Below are 21,721 nucleotides of genomic sequence, written 5' to 3'. Positions count from 1 at the left end.
AATTAACTAAATAAATAAATAACCTTAAAATCTGCAATTAAAGGCTTAAGAAATATATAAAATAATATTATTAAAACTTATAAAATAATTAATAATTAAAAGAAAAGAAAGTAACATAAAAGACCTAATCATAAAGAATGTCAAAAGGATGTTAGGTTAGTTGGAAAATTAGTTAAAAAGTCTAAGCTAAAAAAGAACAAAAAGTACTAAAAATAAAATTAACATTAATATCTATATCTATATATATATAAAACAGCTAAAATAAATTATTTATTAATAACTAAATAAAATAATAATAACACTTAAAATAATAAATAGAATAAAATTAACAATAAAGAAACAATATAACATCAAATAAATAAATAAATCAATAAATAAATATTAAATAAATATAAAACAGCTAAAATAAATTAGTTATTAATAGATAAATAAAAATAATAACACCTAAAATAATAAATAGAATAAAATTAACAATAAAGAAAAAATATACTAAAAACCCCAAAGAGGAGGGCGGAAAAACAACTAGGAAGAGAGTGCTGGGACCCAACACCTACTGATTTTCCAGCCATCCTCCCTATTGAGATTGCTTGGCCTTTTTTCAATCTCAAGCGCTTCCCTAAATTTACGATGATGGAAATGCGAAACCTTAGCAATAACACTGGCCTCCTCAATACAAACATGATGATTGGTTTTCTCAGCATGTTCAGCTAAAGCGGAAGACTTAGCTCGCCTATGCTTCAGGTCCGCTGCGTGTTCGCTAATCCTTTGATTGATGGAGCGACCAGTCTCCCCAATATAGGGGGTCCCACATGAACAAGGGATCATATAAACACCTTTCATATCCTTAGGGTCGATAGGATCCTTTACAGATCTGAGGGACATACGAATGGTGTTCAGGGGCCTAAAGGACACAGGGATACTATGCTTCCTGAGAATCCTTCCAATTCTATCAGTGGTCCCCTGGACATACGGAAGATGGACACCTGGAATTCGCTCCTTCGGTTCCCTTTTTGTCAGAGAATTCTTGGAAGCTTTAAGGAAAGCCCTCTGACCCAAGTATCTACTATAACCATTCTCAACAAAGACATCAAGCAGATGGGATTTCTCATTCTCAAAGCTCTTTTTGTCCGAGATCCTAAGGGCCCGAGTAGCAAGGGTATTGAGAACACCCATCTTTTGAGCCGGGAAATGGTGGGAACTGGCATGAAAATACTGCTCCGTATGAGCTTTCTTTCGAAAAACTCTATGGGCGAGGGAACCATCACTATTCTTAGAAATAAGAATATCCAGGAATGGAAGGCATCCATCAACTTCCTGCTCCTTAGTGAACTGAATGGCTGAGGATTGATTATTGAGATGATCAAAGAAGAGGTCAAGCTCATTCTGGCCATGGATATGAGCTTAAAAGAAAGAAAAAAAAATATTATCAAAATAATGTTCAAATAAAAATCAATTTTGCAAAAAGAATCACTAAAGTTAAATCCCTAAATCCCAAAATAAAACTAGTCAAACAATTTTCCAAAAAAACCAAAGAAAAGAACAAAAAAAACTTATCATCACCACTGAAAATGCAGACACATGATAAATCGACAAATAGAAGAAAATAAGATGGATAAAGAAAAATAAAATAACAAATGAATGAGTTTGATAAATAGAAAAAAATAAGATAAATAAACAAAAAAGAAAATGACCACTGAACAATAATGAAATCCTCGCAAATGAGAGTAAGTACCAGATTAGGAATCAAAGAAATCCTCACATGAAAAGAGATCTAAGTGATCCAATAATGAATAAGGAAGTGCATGGAACACAAGACCACATAATCATGGTAGATATCGTCCTCCTACTCCATTCACACCCCCTCCTAAAAATATGCGTGTAGACGAATCGCTTAACTACAAAATCCCAAGGTACGGAAATATCTATTCTAGATTCACTACCGAATCTAACGACTCCCAGTCTCCCACACGTAAGAAAAGGCCGATTCAACTTCCACCTTATCCCCACCTATGCGTTTAACCAGTTTCCTCCTGAACAACCACTCCAAGGAATCGACCAGAGAAAAAGCCGTAATGGCTCCCACCAATGAGAGAGCAAAACCCGGGATGACTCTTTCCCATTGGGTGCCAAAGTTGCGTGCAGAAGACAGAAGTGACATCCATGGTCATCCCTTCACCCCACGCACTAATCTCTTGCCATCACATTGTACCTGACCCACATTCCAGACTCGTCCCTCACATCCTCTTATCTGCCTACAAATATTCATGGCTGCCCCTCCTTCTCTGCAACTGGTTTGAAAAGTTTAGGAGTTATACCATATGTTTTTGTGCATATTCTTTGCTTCTTCTCAACGCATATATTTTCAATGATCATGGCAGCAGCTGTAAATAATAGATCGTTTTATTTGAATTTCTTCTTCTGGTTTGCCATATTGTTTATGGCAGCTCTTGCTACAGGCAGGCCAATCGTTGAGGAACGGCCGTGCGACGAGATATACATGGTTGGGGAAGGAGAAACTCTGCAGACAATCAGCGAGAAATGTAACGCCCCCTTCATTCTCATCGACAACCCTCACATTCAAGACACTGACGATATTTCTGAAGGTGTGCCTCTCAAAATAACTCACGAGAAAACAGAAGAAGAAATAAGATCCTCAGTTGTAAGAGACAACCGAAGAGTGGGTTGGTTATCGGATGCCCTGGAATTTGACTAGCATGTCCACTCACCTTCAATTTCTGCAATGAACTTTGATATAATAGAGGAAATACCCATATTTTTCATATGAAATATATTGACATGTATCTGCGAAAATTAATACATAGACCTGTAAATTGCGTTACAGCCAGACTTGCAACGATCTCTTGAACGAAATAATATATGATCATATTATTGCAGAGCGCAACAAATACTGTAAAGGGCGTTATGTAGATCAATCTGTCTCCTCCTGTAATTTTTTTTCATTGTAAATGACAAAATATGCTTCCCGTATTCAGCCATATTGAATCCATATAGAGTTTAGTTTCTCTTCTGCTTCGATTTTCGTAGAAGCGTAACATGTATTTTGGCGTATCTGTTATCAATAATATCATCGAATCTATTTTGATGGAAAAACCGCAGCGTAACATGTATTTTGGCGTATCTGCTATCAATAATATCATCGAATCTATTTTGATGGGAAAACCGCGTTTGTTCATTCTGGTTAAGACTCAGGTTAAGAACTTACCTTTGTCAGTTGTTGTTACAGCGTGTCCCGGAAGTTATTAACTTTTTCAAAAGTATATTCTATGAAGTTCGTTAAATTTCTAGAAATATCATGGTTATAAACTAAGCCGGTTGAAAAACATAGAATTCTTCCCTAAGTGATACTTGGAGTTGCTTACGTTGGATTGAGTCATCATCTTCAGTTTTTGGACTTTATGATTATCTAGATAAAGATGGACTCGCAAGAATGTGCGAAAGGAATGTGTACCATAAGAAAGTGTGCAATAAAAGTTGTGTATTTTAATGATGGTTAAAGTATATATAAGATGTTGGGTTTTAAATTTTATGGAAATATTTTTGGTATGTTGTGATAAGGTTTAAGGAGTAGGCTTTCCTAGGTTGGTGAAGTCTTGACTTTTGTTAAGTCATAAATTTTTGGTATATTTGGTTAGTAGGTTGTTGGATATACTTTTGTATTATAGTGGAAGCAGAGTGAAAAAGAATGTGTGAAAGTATATATGAGATACTAGGTTTCAAATTCGACTCTTGTTAAGTCATAAATTCTTGATGTATTTGGTTCACATGTTGTTGGATATACTTTTGGTATTATAGTGGAAGCGGAGTGACAAGAATGTGTGAAAGTATATATGAGATACTAAGTTTCAAATTCTATGGGAATATTTTTGGGCCGTTGTGATAAGGCCCAAGGAGTAGGTTTCCCCACCTTCATGAATTCATGACTCTTGCTAAGTAATAAATTCTTGGTATATTTGGCTCACTAGTTGTTGGATATACATTTGATATTATAGTGGAAGCCGCTAGATTTGATCTTGAACACCACCCAAATTACTCTAACGTGTTACCAATTTGCCATGGTATATAAAAAAGAAAAACATAAAGAAATATATAAAACAAGTACATGTGATTTGAAAAAATATACATATAAAAAAAGTAGATGCCTAGTATGGTTAAGGCATATATGAAACACGTACACATGATAAAAGCTACTATAATGTGTATGTTGGCACATATAAGGAAGTGAGTAAAACAAAGGAAGAGTTTAATAGATGCTAAAAGGTTGCAATGGAAGATGAAGGGACAAAATGGACATGAAGAGATAGGAGGTGAAAGAAGAATTCAGCTAAGCTAAGACAGTGAATTAGTGAGAATAATAATGGAAATGGTTGTTATAAGGACAAGTTAGTAAAAAATCCATAATCAGCCTTCACATATGAAAGTTTATAATTACCAAAAATTAATAACAACCACATCCACATTCACATCCACATCCACATCCACACCCACACCAGTCAACTGTCATTAACTCAACAACCAATTACCAAGTAACACATTGTATGGCTTTCAGTGTCACATTATGTCTTTACATTATACCTTTATATGTACTCAACATTAAGCTAACTCAATGCAAGGCATCATGTATAGTTAGATGTCTGCTCAATGTCACATTACATCTAGTCAAAACTCATGCAAGGCATATTGTGTAGTTCCTCGGAAAGTACCACATGGCACTTCGAGCCTAAGTTTCCACATTCAATTTTGGAGATGCTTTAAATAATTCCATTACTTTTTATTTTTTAGTTTAATACGGTGAAAATTGTTTTTTTTTTTTTAAAGATAGGTAGGTTTCGTTTTCATTCATATTTTTTTTTAATATCTTAAATTTTATAAAATTGATAAATTTTCAAGATTTATGACGTGGCAATTTAGTTTTTTTTAAAGATTAATATAAAGCTATAAGTCTTACCTTATTTTGTATTTTATTTTTTATTTTGACGAAATTATTTATGAGTTTAATTAACTAACCCAAATTATTATTTTTAGAAATTTTAGTTGAAGAATTTACTTAAGAGTTATAAGGTTATATGGCATGATTATTAGGTTAGATATTAGACCAATTAATGTAAAGAAATATAAAATATGGCTTAATCATAATGATAAAGATAGACTTCTAATTGACATGATTATCTCTAAAGATCTTTGAATTTCACATTCAATTTATTATTACACCTCATATAAAGATTTGTTGAAATTTGATTAACTCTATATAAAAATCAATTTGATATGAATTCATCAACCTAAAAATCAACTCATCTTCCTTGATTTGACAATTATCATAGAATTTAACATCTTAAGACTCCAACTTGGTGGTTGTGGAATCAATAGTATAAATAATTAAACAATAATTGCAATTCTTTCTAAACTCAAAGCTCCTTTTGATTTTTTTGTCCACAACTTTTTATTCAACTAAAGATGCATTAAAAGCCAATTTTAAAATGTCAACTTTTGAGCTACTTTGTTGTCAATTAACATGTGTATAACATAAGCTCTTGCATATGAGTGCACTTGACACAAGTACTAAGTAGAAAACATTGTTTTCTCATTATCACAAGGGCTTCAAAGCCTTTAAGAAGTTATTTAGGAAAACCAATTAGAGCATGAAAACCAAGCCTCCTATAATGACTCCTCCACATCCAAAGTATCAACAAGTTACTACATTAAAGGAGAAGAAACCTCTTAAGTCTTAATCCTTTTGTACAAAGATGGACATCTCGACACACATTATTGGAACAAGATGCAAGTATTGGAAGCTACAATGAAAAACATAATACTCAATTTGATACTTCCTCCTCTTCTACTTCTTCTAAGCCTCATGCTATTTTTGTAGTTGCATGTCAGTCCTTTTATGGATGGATTTTAGAATTAGGGGTTTTTTGTTATATGGTCAATCATAGGGATGTTTTCTCTAGTCTTGATGATTGTACAATCCAACATATTTTTGTCCATGATAGATTTCCTCTAGATGTTGTAGGAGTAGGAATGATAGATCTTCTTGACATGAAATTCAATAATGTACTCTCCTTATTTTTTTTGCAAATTTTCTTTCCATTTTTCAAATTAATCACTTTAGTGATTGGAAAACTATCGATTTTTTTCCTCATGATATTGTAATTAGAGATCTAAAGGATCCATCTATTATAACAGCTTCAAGACATACTAATGACTCTTCAAGAATATACATATTTGATAGTTTTGAGCCTCATCACATACCAAAATCATTAAGAAAATTTGATTATTTGAACTAATGTTACATGCAAAAATTCGTGAAGCACTAAATTGTGCACAAGTTACACCTTGTTTCATGTAATGATGGTGTTTGTTATGGTTTTTTTTTGGTAACATCGCAAACAATTTTTTCTTTTTAGCCATTCTTGTTAACCACGAACACCACTTGAATTATATTATGGTGATATCAGTGCGCCATTTCCTACTCCATCATTTTATGGAGCATGATATATTCTTACTTTTATTAATGATCAAATGCAACACTTCTTTACTTTACAAAGCTGAAAAGTAAAATTTTCATTTTCTTTGTCTCTTTTTAAGTAATGGTTGAAAATAAATTGGGTCATCTCATTAAGAGGACCAGAAGAAATCCCCACATTGAAAACCTCTCAATGGCCAACGATAAATGAGGAAGTCAAGAGAATGCAAGACTACATAATCAAAATTCTTACTCCATTTCCATCCCACCCGTCAGAAAATGCATGTAGGTAAGGAAATATACATTCTATATCTGTTACCTAATTTAACGACTCCCACAGGTAACAATAGACCGACTCACCTTCCACCTTATCCCCACCGATACGTTTACCGAGTTTCCTCCTGAACAACCACTCCTAGGAATCGACCAGAGAAAAAGCCGAGATGGCTCCCACCATTGACAGAGCAAAACCCGTGACGACTCTTTGCAAAAATGTGTTGAGAAGACAGACGTGAGGTCCATCGGCATCCCCTCACCCGATGCCATCACATTGCACATGTAAATTGAATTGAGTTGCAGCCGGAAGAGTGTAAAGGGCGTTATGTAGATCAATCCGTCTCCTTTAATTTTTTTCATTGTAAGTGACAGAATATTCTTCCCCTATTCAGCCATATTGACCATGTTTTGGACCATAATATGTAATCAATGATATCATCGAATCCATTTTGATGGGAAAACTCGCGTTTGTTCCTTCTGGTTAAGACTCATGTTTGGTTTTCTGTGTTCATGTGTAAGAACTTACCTTTGTCCGTGGTTGTCACAGCGTGTCCCGGAAGTTATTAACTTTTTCAAAAGTATATTCTATGAAGTTCGTTAAATTTGTAGAAATATCGGTCGGAAAACATAGAATTCTTCCTAAGTGATGCTTGGAGTTGCCTACGTTGGATTGAGTCATCATCTAGATAAATATGGCTCAACAGGAAGGAATGTGTACTGTGTACCATAAGAAAGTGTGTAATAAAATCTGTGCATTTTAATTATGGTTAAGGTATATATATATATATATGAGATACTAGGTTTCAAATTCTAATTAATCTTAATTAGATTTAATTAATTAAAAAATGTGAGAAAAGGTTAAGATTATTTAGAGTGAAGTTTTAAAAGTAAACACATATTAAATGTGTAAGAAATATGGAGGGATACTTTGAATTCGAGATAATGAAATATCTTTAAAGGATTTAATATATTATGGGAAAATTTGAAATGATAAAGAGAGGTTTTTTTATATATTAAAATAAAACAACATTCAAGCAATTTAAAATTTGAGACAAGAGAGCAATGCGTAGAGGAGTACACCAAGGAATTCTACAAAAATTCTATATTAGAGTGTAGAGTCTAAAGAAGATAAAAAAAAAATGAGGTTCAACATATGTGAATGGTTAAAATTTGTCATTCAATATGAAAATAGCTTGTAGAACATGCATGCAATTGAGAAAGGCTATTAATTAATGTGAAATGTAGAAGAAAATCTTGGATGCAACAAAAAGAAGAGAAACTTTGGTTAAGGAGGTGGTTGTGGTAGAAGTCACAATTACAGATAATAGATGATATATGCATGATTAGAAGAAATGAAAATAAGACTCCAATAGGTTAAACAAAAGGTCATATATGTTTCAAAGGATGTGGAATATGATTTATTTTTGACAATGACATTATGTGGAGATGAAGAGAATGTGAATTTAGAGAAATATGATCGTAGAATGTCTTGCATGTAATTTCAATGTCACAAAGCTCACAAATTTTCATGGGATCGTAATTTTTTATAAGATGTTCATCACAAGATTTAGGAGAATCTATGAATTAATGACTAGACTTTAAGAAGTTACAAGGATTCCAATGGAGTGTGCATACATAGAAAGAAAATATTTGAGCTTTTGAAATAGAGGATTACTAAAGATCCTATGTTCAAATTGTTTAACCTAAGTGTTATAGGTTGGTTATGATGTGATGTTGGTATTTATTGGCATGAGGTTCAACCAGAAATGCCAATAGCTTCTTTTAGTGTGTGTGTGTGTGTAAACACACACACTTATATGACATAAGTATTCTACTTATGGTTTTGAGTTTTATGATAATATGCATGTTTTGAACCATTAGAGTAAATACTTGATGGTGTGAAAGTTCATTTTGCACGTAGATCATGGGAATGGGCATTGAGTTCTATCAATAATGAGCAAATATTAACAAAGACATGTAAACTGGGTATATTTTCTACAATTTTATGTTTTTGAACTAAAGTACAAGTTTAGAAAGGAGAAAGTTGATGTGAATTTTCTAAGAAAAACAGGGTTAATATTGGAAAAGATGAAGAATAAGACAACTTGATATTAGAAGTTCAAAGACATATAAAAGCAATTGAGATTTTGGACATGTTGCGGGGACATTTTTGAAGCCAATTATGTAATATATAAGCACAAAGTTGGATTAATTAATCTATGATGGATTTTTTTGAAGGGATAGAAGTTACACATTATGACAACCCCAAGCTAATTCCCCTTCATTGTCATTAATTCATATATTTTGATTTATAATTAAAAGGACTGAGAAATTGGGACACAGATTCCAGAGTTTGAGGAAGGAGGTTTCTTGGGATTTAAAAGAAGTTTGACTTGTTGCATGACAACCATTGAAGGCTAGCTAGTGTGACTTAAAGGGCCTTGTTTTCCAAATTAATTGAGTTGGAAAGGACAGTAGAACTATGACTACCTTGGATAAATCTACAAGGAAGAAAGGACAAAATTTAATAAGGCATGGGTTGCATTGGTAGTTGGTGAACAGATAAGTCGACCAACTAGAAGTGGGGTGGAAGGAAGTGTTGACACACAACATCCCCCACCACCACACAGGATAGAACCACCATGTATGGGAAGGAAAGGGCGATAGTATTGTCTGCCCATGCAACCAACAAATGGTTGCAACAAAGTAATGGAGAGGATCAGGATGATCATACAATGCGCACTATAGAACAAATATTCTTGGTAAGAGAGAACTCACAGACATCGGGGGGAGTGATTTTAAAGATGAGAAGATAAAATAGAGACAAGGAAAGAAAAGCAGTTGGGCAAGAAAGAGAAAATGGTAACTCTATGATGTTGCTTGAACATAGGGAGAAGATCCATTCTTCAGTTAAGTATTGGGAGGTGGAAGAATAGCTCTCAGATGAGGATAGTAGTCTCTAGATTCCCTATAAGCCTAAAAGGTGGAGATGGTTTTCTCTGAATTCCCTTGATAGATTGGGTGGAGACCCACTCCTTGGATTTCTGGTAGGAGAAATTCTTTAGCCCCATATGTCTATTTTTCTTAGTTACACAATGTGCTTTGGACTCCCTTGTTACTTTGAGGGTGGAGGCATAACCTCTAGACTCCCTTGATGTTTTGAGTGTGGAGGAACAACATCTGGATTCCCTTGTTGTTTTGAGGGTGGAGGCACAACCTCTAGATTCCCTTGTTGCTTTGAGGGTGGAGACAAGCCTCTAGACTCCCTTGTTGTTTTGAGGGTGGAGGCATAGCCTCTGGACTACCTTGTTGTTTCAAGGGTGGAGGCACAACCTCTGGATCCCCTTATTGTTTTGAGGGTGGAGGCACAACCTCTGGACTCCCTTGTTGTTATGAGGGTGGAGGAACAACCTTAGGACTCCCCTGCTATTTTGAGGGTGGAGTAACAACCTCTGGATTCCCTTTCTAATTGAGGATGGAGGCATAGCCTTTGGATTCCCTTATTGATTGAGGTTGGAGGTATAGCCTATGGATTCCCTTGTTGATCTGAGGGGTGGAGGTGGTGGACCTATGGGTTCCCTATGAGATATTGATTGTATGAAGTAGCTAGTGGGTGGAGGTGGGTGGTCCTCTGAAATCCCTATTTCAGTTGGCATATTTGGTTTAATCCCTTAAGCATTGAACCTCAATCTTTGTAATCTGGCTTGGGGGTGAATAATGCAAGAAATATGTGGTTGTAGTGTGTCTAAGATTGGGTGGAGAGTTGAAGTCCCAATCTTGGTTGCGTAGCTCAATTTATCAAAGATAAGTGTTTGATCACGACTCTCATATCTGATTTTTTTGTGCTTGTTTAATGCATTGTTTTATCATGGCTTGTAATGCTAAGGAATGAGGTATTCCTGTCTAGATGAACATGGTTGTTTTAAAAGCATGGATTGGGAATGGTTTAGATTCCTATGTTTAGTTTCAGCATAATCCTATATTAGATGGTTGGTCTTCCAATAATGCTTGAGTCTCATGAGTCCTTGATTTAGAACTATGGTCTGTGTGCCTAAATATCAAAGATATGGGTGAATCTTTGTATTTTTTTTACTCTATGAAAGGAATGATTAGTAGGTTTTGTTTCTACTTTATAAGCTAGGAAGGTTATTGGTTTTGCAAGGGGTAGTTGCTAGTTTAATGCCTATGATAATGTTGAGGGATGTTGATTCCTATGTGGATAAATGATGCTAAATGCCATGTTAATGTTGAGGGATGGTTGATCCCCATAAGATGATATATTAGTGCTTGTTCATGCTCTTTATACCATTGTGATTTGCGAGCAACATATTCAATAACTGCTTACATTAATGTTTAGGAGTGGGTTACTCTTGTGTTTGTCATGAGCCCTTAAGTTGGTCTACATGGTTGGGTATAAAAGAGATGGTTAGATATCTATTAATTTAATGGATGCTTGCACCAAAACGACATGGCTATCATGCCATAATTTACTCATAAGCTCAGGAAGGATAATGTTTTTTATACATAAGCATAGGTCTAAATATCTATGTATTCACAAGCTGAGTCAATGCCTTGGGAAGCTCATAAGAGATAGTGGGAGGTCGTTAAAGGTGGAATAACCACAGGTAGTCCATGTATATGCTGCAGGACAATGGGGTTTGAAAGAGTATCAAGCCCAAGAGGGATAGCTCTAAAGAGTTGTGTAAAACTAAGTAGGTGTAAGACAATGTATTTGCGTGAAGTGGTAATCCATTAAAATTTTGGAGGAAAGGTGTTAAGCCTTGATACAACCATGCATTCGGGTGCTATAACCAAGAAAAAAGGAAAAAGCTATTTGGATCATCAATATAAGCAGAGCAATGTATAGTTTTACACATGCACCAGAGGTTTGATACCCCAGAGAATTCAATGAGAGGTTGGGAAAGTCCCACCAAGGTCAAAATGTCAAGACAACATGGTGGGTGGGGTCTTATGTTAAGCATTGGTGCGATAAGTTGGAAGGCCCAAGAATCACATATAATGTGAAAGAAATTAAATTGTAGGGGTTCAAGACTTACGTGGGACTTAAGCCACGTGGAGGGCATGACGGTCGATGGTGTCACCCTAGAATCTTGGACCCTGGAGATTTTGAACAGAGGACATGGTAGAACCTCCACACTTTAATTCCTGGGGTGACATGGCACACGGGGCCTGCTTAGTGGGGAGAATTTTCATATGACATGAAAATTTACGTCCATTATAGGTTAAGGGGGAGTCTAAGCCATTGCTACGTAACCCCAGTACTTTCCAGGAGGCACCCTGTATTCGTAAGATGGAGCCCTGAGAAGAATCTCCTAAGATTAAATCAATGGGGTGAGGCAATAATAGGGAGAGGAAGCAATGGTGGAGCCTTGAGATTACTATGGTAACTAGTGGAAATGGGACATGTGGAGGAGGGACCACCAAAAATCCATGTAGCTTGGAGGGTTCTTCCTTGGTAGTTTCATTAGGGAGTTGTATTGGAACTCGTCAGGATTTTATCCCTGGGGTGATGTGGTCATAAAGGGCCCACACCCACATTCATTTCATCAAATATTATATACATATATTTTTTATGGGTTAGTCCATGTGGAACATAAGAATGGAATTAATTTGTGACCTGGTATGAATGGTTTTGAAACTAGGTTAATGCTGCCATGTGACTGTGAGATGGATAACTTGGGAATCCATGTGGATGCCACATGGGGACCATGTGGGCACCATGTGGCAGGTAGATGATGTGGCACTATCTTATAGGATAATATTTTAATGGTCGTATCTTTTGATCTGAGAGTCGAGTTTAGGAAAATTCTATATTGTTGGAAGGTTTCGATGAGATGAATGCAACGAGGTCATAAGTTTTAAGTTTTGAGAAGATCAAAAACTTTAGACCACATTTCCATAACTGGACTTTGGAGGTTGGTTTATCTTAGTAAATGCCTCCTTCTACCCTTACTTGAGGGTTAGGTATAGTAGGGGGTACGTTATACTCATTTCCAAGAGTTGAATATGGGGGAATATAATAAGAGGGTTACACACACCTTGTTTTCCCAAACATATTATTAGAGCCTTAGTAGTTACACTAAATTTTTAGGCCATGTGAAATATATTGGAAATATTGTTTTCATTGATGTCAAATAAATCACGATACTACATATGTTCAAGATAAATATCGTAAATGAAGATTGTTAGAAATATTGTTTTTGGACTTTTGATGCCCAATTTGGATACCCTATATTTGAAGGCATTTTTACTCTAATTTCATCGCTCAAAAGAGAGGATAATACATATGGTTGGAAAGACTATTCCGATACCTTCCCAATGGTATATTCCACTCCCTCTAACTCCATAGGAATGAGGACATATAACTATTTCATTAGGATAATGCATCTAAAGTAGGAGCAGACCGACCCAACTAGTTTTACAAGTTAGCCCCATAGGTGAATGTATAAACACTACAAATAAATAGGATATGAGTTAATTTTCATATAATACAAGTAGGAAGAGATATGATGTCGCAAGAGGAGACGAGGAATAATTGTTAGGGTGATTATTAGATTCTAAAGGTGCAAGCGAAAATGTGATTTATGGGGTGAATCAACCATCTTAGCATTTTCTTTATAACTTTTTATTATCGAAATTTTTGGAACGTGAATTTTGGAAGATATAGATAAAAAATATTCATGTACCTATTGTTAAAATTTGATACCTTGGCTTGATATAATTTCATAAATATGCTCTAAATAAGTTAGGCTTCCTGATGCTCCTAAAATCTTCTTCAAACATAGTTAGCTTGGTATTTTCACTATATTTTTTCTTCTAGGATGTTTATGAATGTGAAAGTTGGAAGATATAGATAGAATCTCTTCATGTACCTCTAGATAAAATTTCATGCCTTTGTTCACAATAATTTCAGAGATATGGTCAGAGGAAGTTATGCTTCTTGAATTCTCTTATTTTCATTATATCTTCCTTTCTATTATGTCTTAGACTTTGAAATATGGCAAAGACAAAGAAGAGATATCAAGGTAATTTTGATAGAAATTTCATAATTTATTTCACTATAATTTTGTAGATATGATATGAGGAGGTTTGTGATCTTGAATGCTCCTGAAACATGCCATCAAACAAGTCATCTTGGTTTTTTATATGGTTTTTGTTGTAGCCACTACAACACCACCCAAATTTTGTTGGAAATAATACTGAGAGGGGGGGTGAATCAGTATTATCTAGCAATTTAACAAATCTTCCTTATTTGATCTTTTGAATTATTCTTGCATATCAGTACCATAAAATAATGAGCATGAACAAAGAAAATAGACAGTCACACCAAAGAACACAAGATGTAAGGTGGAAACCCAATGTGGGAGAAAACCACCTGCTGCAATATGTCTCTATCTTCTTTCAATTTAGAAACTTCTTTTACAATGATTTTGTACTGGTGCAGTCCTTTACCAGTACGCAGGCTGCAACCTGCAGAGAGCTACAACTCTCTCTCTTTCTCGTTTTCCAGTCTACTCCTGGAAGGGAGATACAACCCCCTACTTCTTTTCATAAAGCATCAGATGATCAACAAGTACATAACAGATATAGACCACTATAGATATCAGATCAGCAATAACAGAACTAACCCAGAACACCTTATCAATAGAGAAATTCAATCAACAGAACATCTTAAAACAGAGACGCAGTAAACCTTCTGCTACTCTGCGTCCACACGCAGATATCCTTCTGCTGTGCTGCGTGCCCACGCACTGTTCCTTTAACTGCTCTGCGTTCTGTTGCTTCAGGGACGCACCCAAAGATACTATCGCGCCGCGTCTTTCGCTACAGAGACGCACCTGAACACACTATCGCGCCGCGTCTTTTGCATCAGAGACGCACCTGAACCTTGATCTCTCTGCGTCCCCACGCAGATCTACAGTCACTGCGCTGCGTCCCAGATGCACCTGAACTTCGTCTGCCCTGCATCCCCACGCAGATCTCCAAACTCTGCACTGCGTCCCGGTGCGCTTTCCTTTCACTGAACCTGCATCCCTTCAGATATAAATGATATGAAGACTTCAGGATTAACCCAAACAGTCAGATCTACAGATCTGATCATGCGCCATAGAGATCACAGTCCATTAGAAGATTCGCCCTCTTAGATCTGGACTAGATCTCACCAAATAAGATATTCAACCAAAGACAATGCTAAATCCAAATGAACTCCTTTGCTTTATATAGGCAAGCTCCTCCCCAAAACATGGAACAATACCACGAGCCGACACCATAGAAACACAAAACCGTCGACCAGATACCACACAAGAAACCCCCACATGCTTTTTCTTTGCCTTGAAATGTGTGCGCTGGGTGGACGCACCCCCTGAACGGCTGGCCAGCGTCGCTGGATGCGGACCCTGCATGGTGTACCTGCGGGTACGCACCTCCTGAACTGGTTTCCTGCGTCCTTCTTAATTTTCAACAAACTGAGAGCCTTGCCACTGGAGTTGCCATCAAGTACAACATCTGTAACATACAGTCATACCAGAAAACATAATGCCAACAATCTCCCCCTTTGGACTTGATGGCAACCTTACAAACTTCAGCTTCATTCTCCCCCTTTGACATCAAGGGCAAAGGGTATGCTCCCCCTAAGCTCAAGCTCCTCCAGATCTGCAACAAATAACCAGAGATCCACCATGAAAGAGATAGAGACATATTGCAGCTATTTCCAAGATCTCCTTCTCCATAATGCCAACAATGCATTATGTGCTCCCCCTGAGCCTGTACCACCAATAAGAAGATGTTCAACAATAAGATGATGCATCAACAACCCCCAGCTTTTGCCTGAGGTATTCAAACGTGTCCCTGGGCAATGGTTTGGTGAGAATATCAGCAACTTGTTCCTTGGAAGGAACATACTCCAACTTGACTTTCTGTTCAAGCACTTGTTCTCGGAGAAAATGGTACTTGATTGGTATGTGCTTGGTTTTTGAATGCATAACAGGGTTCTTTGAGATGCTGATTGCACTTGTATTATCACATAAGATGGGGATTGGTGGTGTACAAGTGATTTGAAAATCCTGCAAAGTCTGCATCATCCAAAGAAGTTGGGTGCAACAAGATGCAGCAGCAACATATTCCGCTTCAGCTGTAGACAAGGCGATCGAACTCTGTTTCTTGCTGAACCAAGATACCAGTCTGGAACCCATAAAGAACGCACCACCACTTGTGCTTTTCCTGTCATCCACGCTTCCGGCCCAATCTGCATCTGTATAAGCATGAAGAGTAAGATCTGTATCTCTAGGATACCATAAGCCATAATTTTGAGTCCCTTGAAGATATTTGAAGATTCTCTTTACTGCCTGAAGATGAGTCTCCTTCGGATTTGCTTGAAATCTTCCAACTATTCCAACTGCATGCATGATGTCCGGTCGGGTACCTGTCAAATATAGTAAACTTCCAATCATAGATCTGTAGGTTGGTTGATGTACTGCTGCAGATTCATCATTTGCACTGAGACTACATCCTGTGACCATGGGTGTACATACTGGTTTTGCATCTTCCATGGCATATTTCTTCAAAATCTGTTTGAGATACTTGGTTTGAGATAAAAAGATTCCTCCTTCCTTTTGTTGGATTTGCAAACCAAGAAAATATGTCAGTTCTCCTAGCAAGGACATTTCAAATTCTTTCTGCATGACCGAGGCAAAAATTTGACTCATAGCTTCTTCATTGCTGCCAAAAATAATGTCATCTACATACACAACAAGTATTAGCAATTTGTCATTTTCAACTTTTATATACAGATTGCTATCTGCTGAACCTTTTGAAAAACCTTGTTGATGAAGATATTTGTCCAACCGGTAGTACCAAGCCCTTGGAGCTTGTTTGAGACCATAGAGAGCCTTTTTCAATCGGCATACAAGATTTGGATCATTTCCAAGAATGAACCCATCTAGCTGTTCAACGTACACTTCTTCTTCCAAGTCTCCATTCAGAAAGGCTGATTTCACGTCCATTTGAAATACTTTGAAGTTTTGAAAACTTGAGAGAGCAAGGAACATTCGGATGGCCTCAAGTCTTGCAACAGGAGCAAAAGTTTCTTCAAAGTCTATTCCTTCTTGCTGCGCATACCCTTTACAAACAAGTCTGGCTTTGTTTCTAATTACTTCTCCATTTTCATTCAATTTATTTTTGAAGACCCATTTTGTTCCGATAACATTCTTATCCTTTGGTCTAGGAACCAGCTCCCAAGTGTTGTTCTTTTCGATTTGCTCAAGTTCTTCATCCATTGCTTTTACCCAACATTCATCTTTGCATGCTTCTTTCACATTTTGTAGTTCAGTAGAGGATAGTAATGCCAAATAGCTTGAGGCTTCTGCAACTGTTCTTCTTGTTTGTACACCTGCTTCTTTCTGCCCCACAATCTGAGATTCTGGATGATTCTTATGAACATATCTGGATGGAGTTTTCTCTTCTATTCTTGTCTGCTCCTCTGGTTCTTCTTGAGGTTCTTCTTGAGGTTCTTCTTGAGGTTCTTCTTCTTCATCATTCTGTCTTTGAGGGTAGCCTTCATCTTCTTCGATATCTTCCCAATGTACTTGCCTAGGAATGTATCCCTTCTCATCAACCACCACATCAATGCTGTCAACAATTCTGCCAAGTCTTTTATTGTAGCACTTGTATGCTTTGCTATGTGGAGAGTAACCAAGAAGAATGCCTTCATCTGCTCTAGGTTCAAGTTTGCCAAGCTGCTCATCAGTATTCTTGATATAGCATTTGCTCCCAAAGATTTTGAAGTGCTTTACGGAAGGAGTTTTACCACTCCAGAGCTCATGAGGAGTTTGAGTGCTGTTCACCCGGACATTTGTCTTGTTGAGAATAATAACTGCAGCATGTGCAGCTTCACCCCAGAAAGTTGCGGGAGTTCCTGATTCATCAAGCATAGCACGAGCCATTTGTTGGATTGTTCTGTTCATTCTTTCAACAACTCCATTTTGCTGAGGAGTTCTAGCTGTAGAGAATTCTCTCCTTATGCCATGTTCATCACAGAAATCGAAAAATTCATTTGAAGTAAATTCCCCACCTCTGTCGGATCTGAGGCACTTAATTTTGTGACCTGATTCATTTTCAACCAAGGCTTTGAAGGATTTGAATTTTTCGAAAGCTTCATCTTTGTGATTCATAAGTCCTAACCAGACAAACCTGGAGAAATCGTCAATAAATAATATCAAGTATTCCTCTCCTCTAGGTGTTCTTTTCCTGAATGGACCACATGTATCTGTATGTACTAGCTCAAGAGGCATGCTAGCTGATCCTTCCTTCTCTGGAAAGTTAGTCCTGGTTTGTTTTCCAAACTGACATGATCTGCATATGGTGTTGTCAGGAATTTTGATATCTGGAAGATCGCGAACTGCCTGATATTTGCATGCTTTCCTTATTTGTGAGAAGCTTAGATGTCCCAACCTTCGATGCCATAACCAGTGCTCTTCATCCTTGCTCAGATAGCATTGTTGTTGTCCTTCTTCAAATATGTACAAATTATTTGGAGTTCTTTTGCCTTTGAGTACTGTTTTACCTGTATCAAGATCACGAACAAGACATCCATTCGATCTGAAAATGACCTCAGTTCTTTGATCACACATCTGGCTGACACTTAGAAGATTATGCTTCAATCCATCAACATACAAAACATTTCCAGCCTTGACCTTTTCTTTTAAAGGAGCAATCCCTTTTCCTTTTATAGTTGCAGGAGTATCATTTCCAAAAGAAACTTTCTTTCCCTTTTCTAAAGTAGAATAAGATTCAAGTTTTTCTTTATCACCTGTCATATGTTTCGAACATCCACTGTCAATGTATTTCCGCTCTTGTTCCTTTTTCTCCTGAAACCTACTCCTGCATTCAGAGTCTTCATGACCAAAATTATTGCAAATAGAACATTCAACTTCATTTTCAAGAGCCGAAAAGTTGTTATAGGTACTTTTTGTAATCCCTGTCATACTTCTTTGTTTTTGAGCTTCCCTAGTCATGATTGTTTTATATGCAACACATTGAGCTGCTTTGTGACCAAAGTTATGGCAAGAAAAGCATTGTCCATTGAAGAAGCTTCTGTGGTTATTGAATCTACCAGCCAACTGTTGTAATTTCTATTTTCATCTATTCTTGAACCAAACTGAGAAGATTTTACCTGTGGCTGGTTGTAGCTTTTGTTCACCCTTAAGATGGATTGCCCCTGATATTTTTTGTTTGTAATTCGTCCCTGCTTTACCTGATTATCTTCATTGTTCTTCTGCTCATTTCTTCTTGCTGCATCAAGATAACTTTTTGAGGTGGATGCTTGAGAGGTTTCTCCATTATAGCCCAAACCTGTCTTGTTTAGAGGAGACCGCTGCACATTGATAATCTCATCCAAAGTTTCAGATCCTTTGACAAACTTAAGATTAATAGCTTTTGTTTTCTCAATTTCTTTTTTGAGACCAACAATTTCACCTTCTAGTTTTTCAAGATGTTTTTCCTTTTCATCAATTTGAAATTGTAGAGTATCAATGATCACATTCTTTTCTTCTATACATCTCTTGAGTCTAGTAATTTCATCATAGAGATTATCCACATCTACAGCATCCTCATAATCATCATCTTCAAATGCCATTAACAGCTTATATTTATTACCTTGTTCATCTTCATCGCTGTTTGATAAGCCATCACTATCTTCATGGGTGTAGTAGCTTTTCTTATTTGTACTTTGTTTCTTATTCCATCTAGCAGGTTCCTTTCCTTTATCCTTATAAGGACATTTTGCAGCATAATGACCTACTCTTCCACAAGCAAAGCATTTAAAAGGTAGCTTACCTCTGAACCTCCCAGAACCCCTTTGAAGATTTCTGACAAAGTTTGATTCTTCTTCCTCTTCTTCTGGAACATGGCTTGCTTCATAGTAATCTTCTTTGCCTGATGCCTTAAAAGCAGCTTCCCTTCTGTCTGATGGACCTCCCTTTCTCATTTCATAAGCAGTTAGAATTCCATGTAGCTGAGACATAGTGAGAACACGGAGATTTTCCTTTTCTTCTATTGCAGATACTTTAGATTCAAACTTGGGGGATAATGATCTTAGAATCTTTTCAACTACTATAGCCTCTTTTATTTCTTCACCCAAATTTTTCATACAATTAACAATCTCATCTACCCGAAGAAAATAATTAGCCACACTTTCATCATTATACATCTTGAGAGTCTCATATTGAATCCTAAGAGTTTGAAGTTTAGCTCGTTTTACCTGTTCATCTCCTTCATAGCTCGTGACCATTTTGTCCCATATCTCTTTTGCTGATTTGAAGTGCATTACCTTCATGAATTTTGTTTGGGATATACTTCCTAATAGAGTACTGACTGCTTTTGCATTTGTTTCATACTTCTTTTTCTCAGCTGGATCTGTAGGAGTAGCTGAAGGAAAAGCATAGCCTGTTTCTACAATGTCCCAAACTTCTGTACCAAGAGATTGAAGATATGCAGTAACTCTTACCTTCCAATAATTGAAGTTTGTCCCATCAAAAATCGGTGGCCTGATTGATGCTTCTCTCTCGTAGTTGCTCATGATGAACGATCTACCTTCAAGCGATCAAGCTTCTCTGAAGGACCTGCTCTGATTCCAATTGTTGGAAATAATACTGAGAGGGGGGGTGAATCAGTATTATCTAGCAATTTAACAAATCTTCCTTATTTGATCTTTTGAATTATTCTTGCATATCAGTACCATAAAATAATGAGCATGAACAAAGAAAATAGACAGTCACACCAAAGAACACAAGATGTAAGGTGGAAACCCAATGTGGGAGAAAACCACCTGCTGCAATATGTCTCTATCTTCTTTCAATTTAGAAACTTCTTTTACAATGATTTTGTACTGGTGCAGTCCTTTACCAGTACGCAGGCTGCAACCTGCAGAGAGCTACAACTCTCTCTCTTTCTCGTTTTCCAGTCTACTCCTGGAAGGGAGCTACAACCCCCTACTTCTTTTCATAAAGCATCAGATGATCAACAAGTACATAACAGATATAGACCACTACAAATATCAGATCAGCAATAACAGAACTAACCCAGAACACCTTATCAATAGAGAAATTCAATCAACAGAACATCTTAAAACAGAGACGCAGTTTTTCCTTCTGTGGCCTGCGACCAGACGCAGTAAACCTTCTGCTACTCTGCGTCCACACGCAGATATCCTTCTGCTGCGCTGCGTGCCCACGCACTGTTCCTTTAACTGCTCTGCGTTCTTTTGCTTCAGGGACGCACCCAAAGATACTATCGAGCCGCGTCTTTCGCTACAGATACGCACCTGAACACACTATCGCGCCGCGTCTTTTGCATCAGAGACGCACCTGAACCTTGATCTCTCTGCGTCCCCACGCAGATCTACAGTCACTGCGCTGCGTCCCAGACGCACCTGAACTTCGTCTGCCCTGCGTCCCCACGCAGATCTCCAAACTCTGCACTGCGTCCCGGCGCGCTTTCCTTTCACTGAACCTGCGTCCCTTCAGATATAAATGATATGAAGACTTCAGGATTAACCCAAACAGTCAGATCTACAGATCTGATCATGCGCCATAGAGATCACAGTCCATTAGAAGATTCGCCCTCTTAGATCTGGACTAGATCTCACCAAATAAGATATTCAACCAAAGACAATGCTAAATCCAAATGAACTCCTTTGCTTTATATAGGCAAGCTCCTCCCCAAAACATGGAACAATACCACGAGCCGACACCATAGAAACACAAAACCGTCGGCCAGATACCACACAAGAAACCCCCACATGCTTTTTCTCTACCTTGAAATGTGTGCGTTGGGTGGACGCACCCCCTGAACGGCTGGCCAGCGTCGCTGGACGCGGACCCTGCATGGTGTACCTGCGGGTACGCACCTCCTGAACTGGTTTCCTGCGTCCTTCTTAATTTTCAA

The sequence above is a fragment of the Pinus tabuliformis genome, chromosome Q, assembly GCF_031772625.1.
Source record: "Pinus tabuliformis cultivar Carrire ecotype Pingquan chromosome Q, CPIR1, whole genome shotgun sequence".
In the NCBI taxonomy this organism is placed as follows: Eukaryota; Viridiplantae; Streptophyta; class Pinopsida; order Pinales; family Pinaceae; genus Pinus; species Pinus tabuliformis.
Note: the sequence above shows the minus strand (reverse complement) of the source record.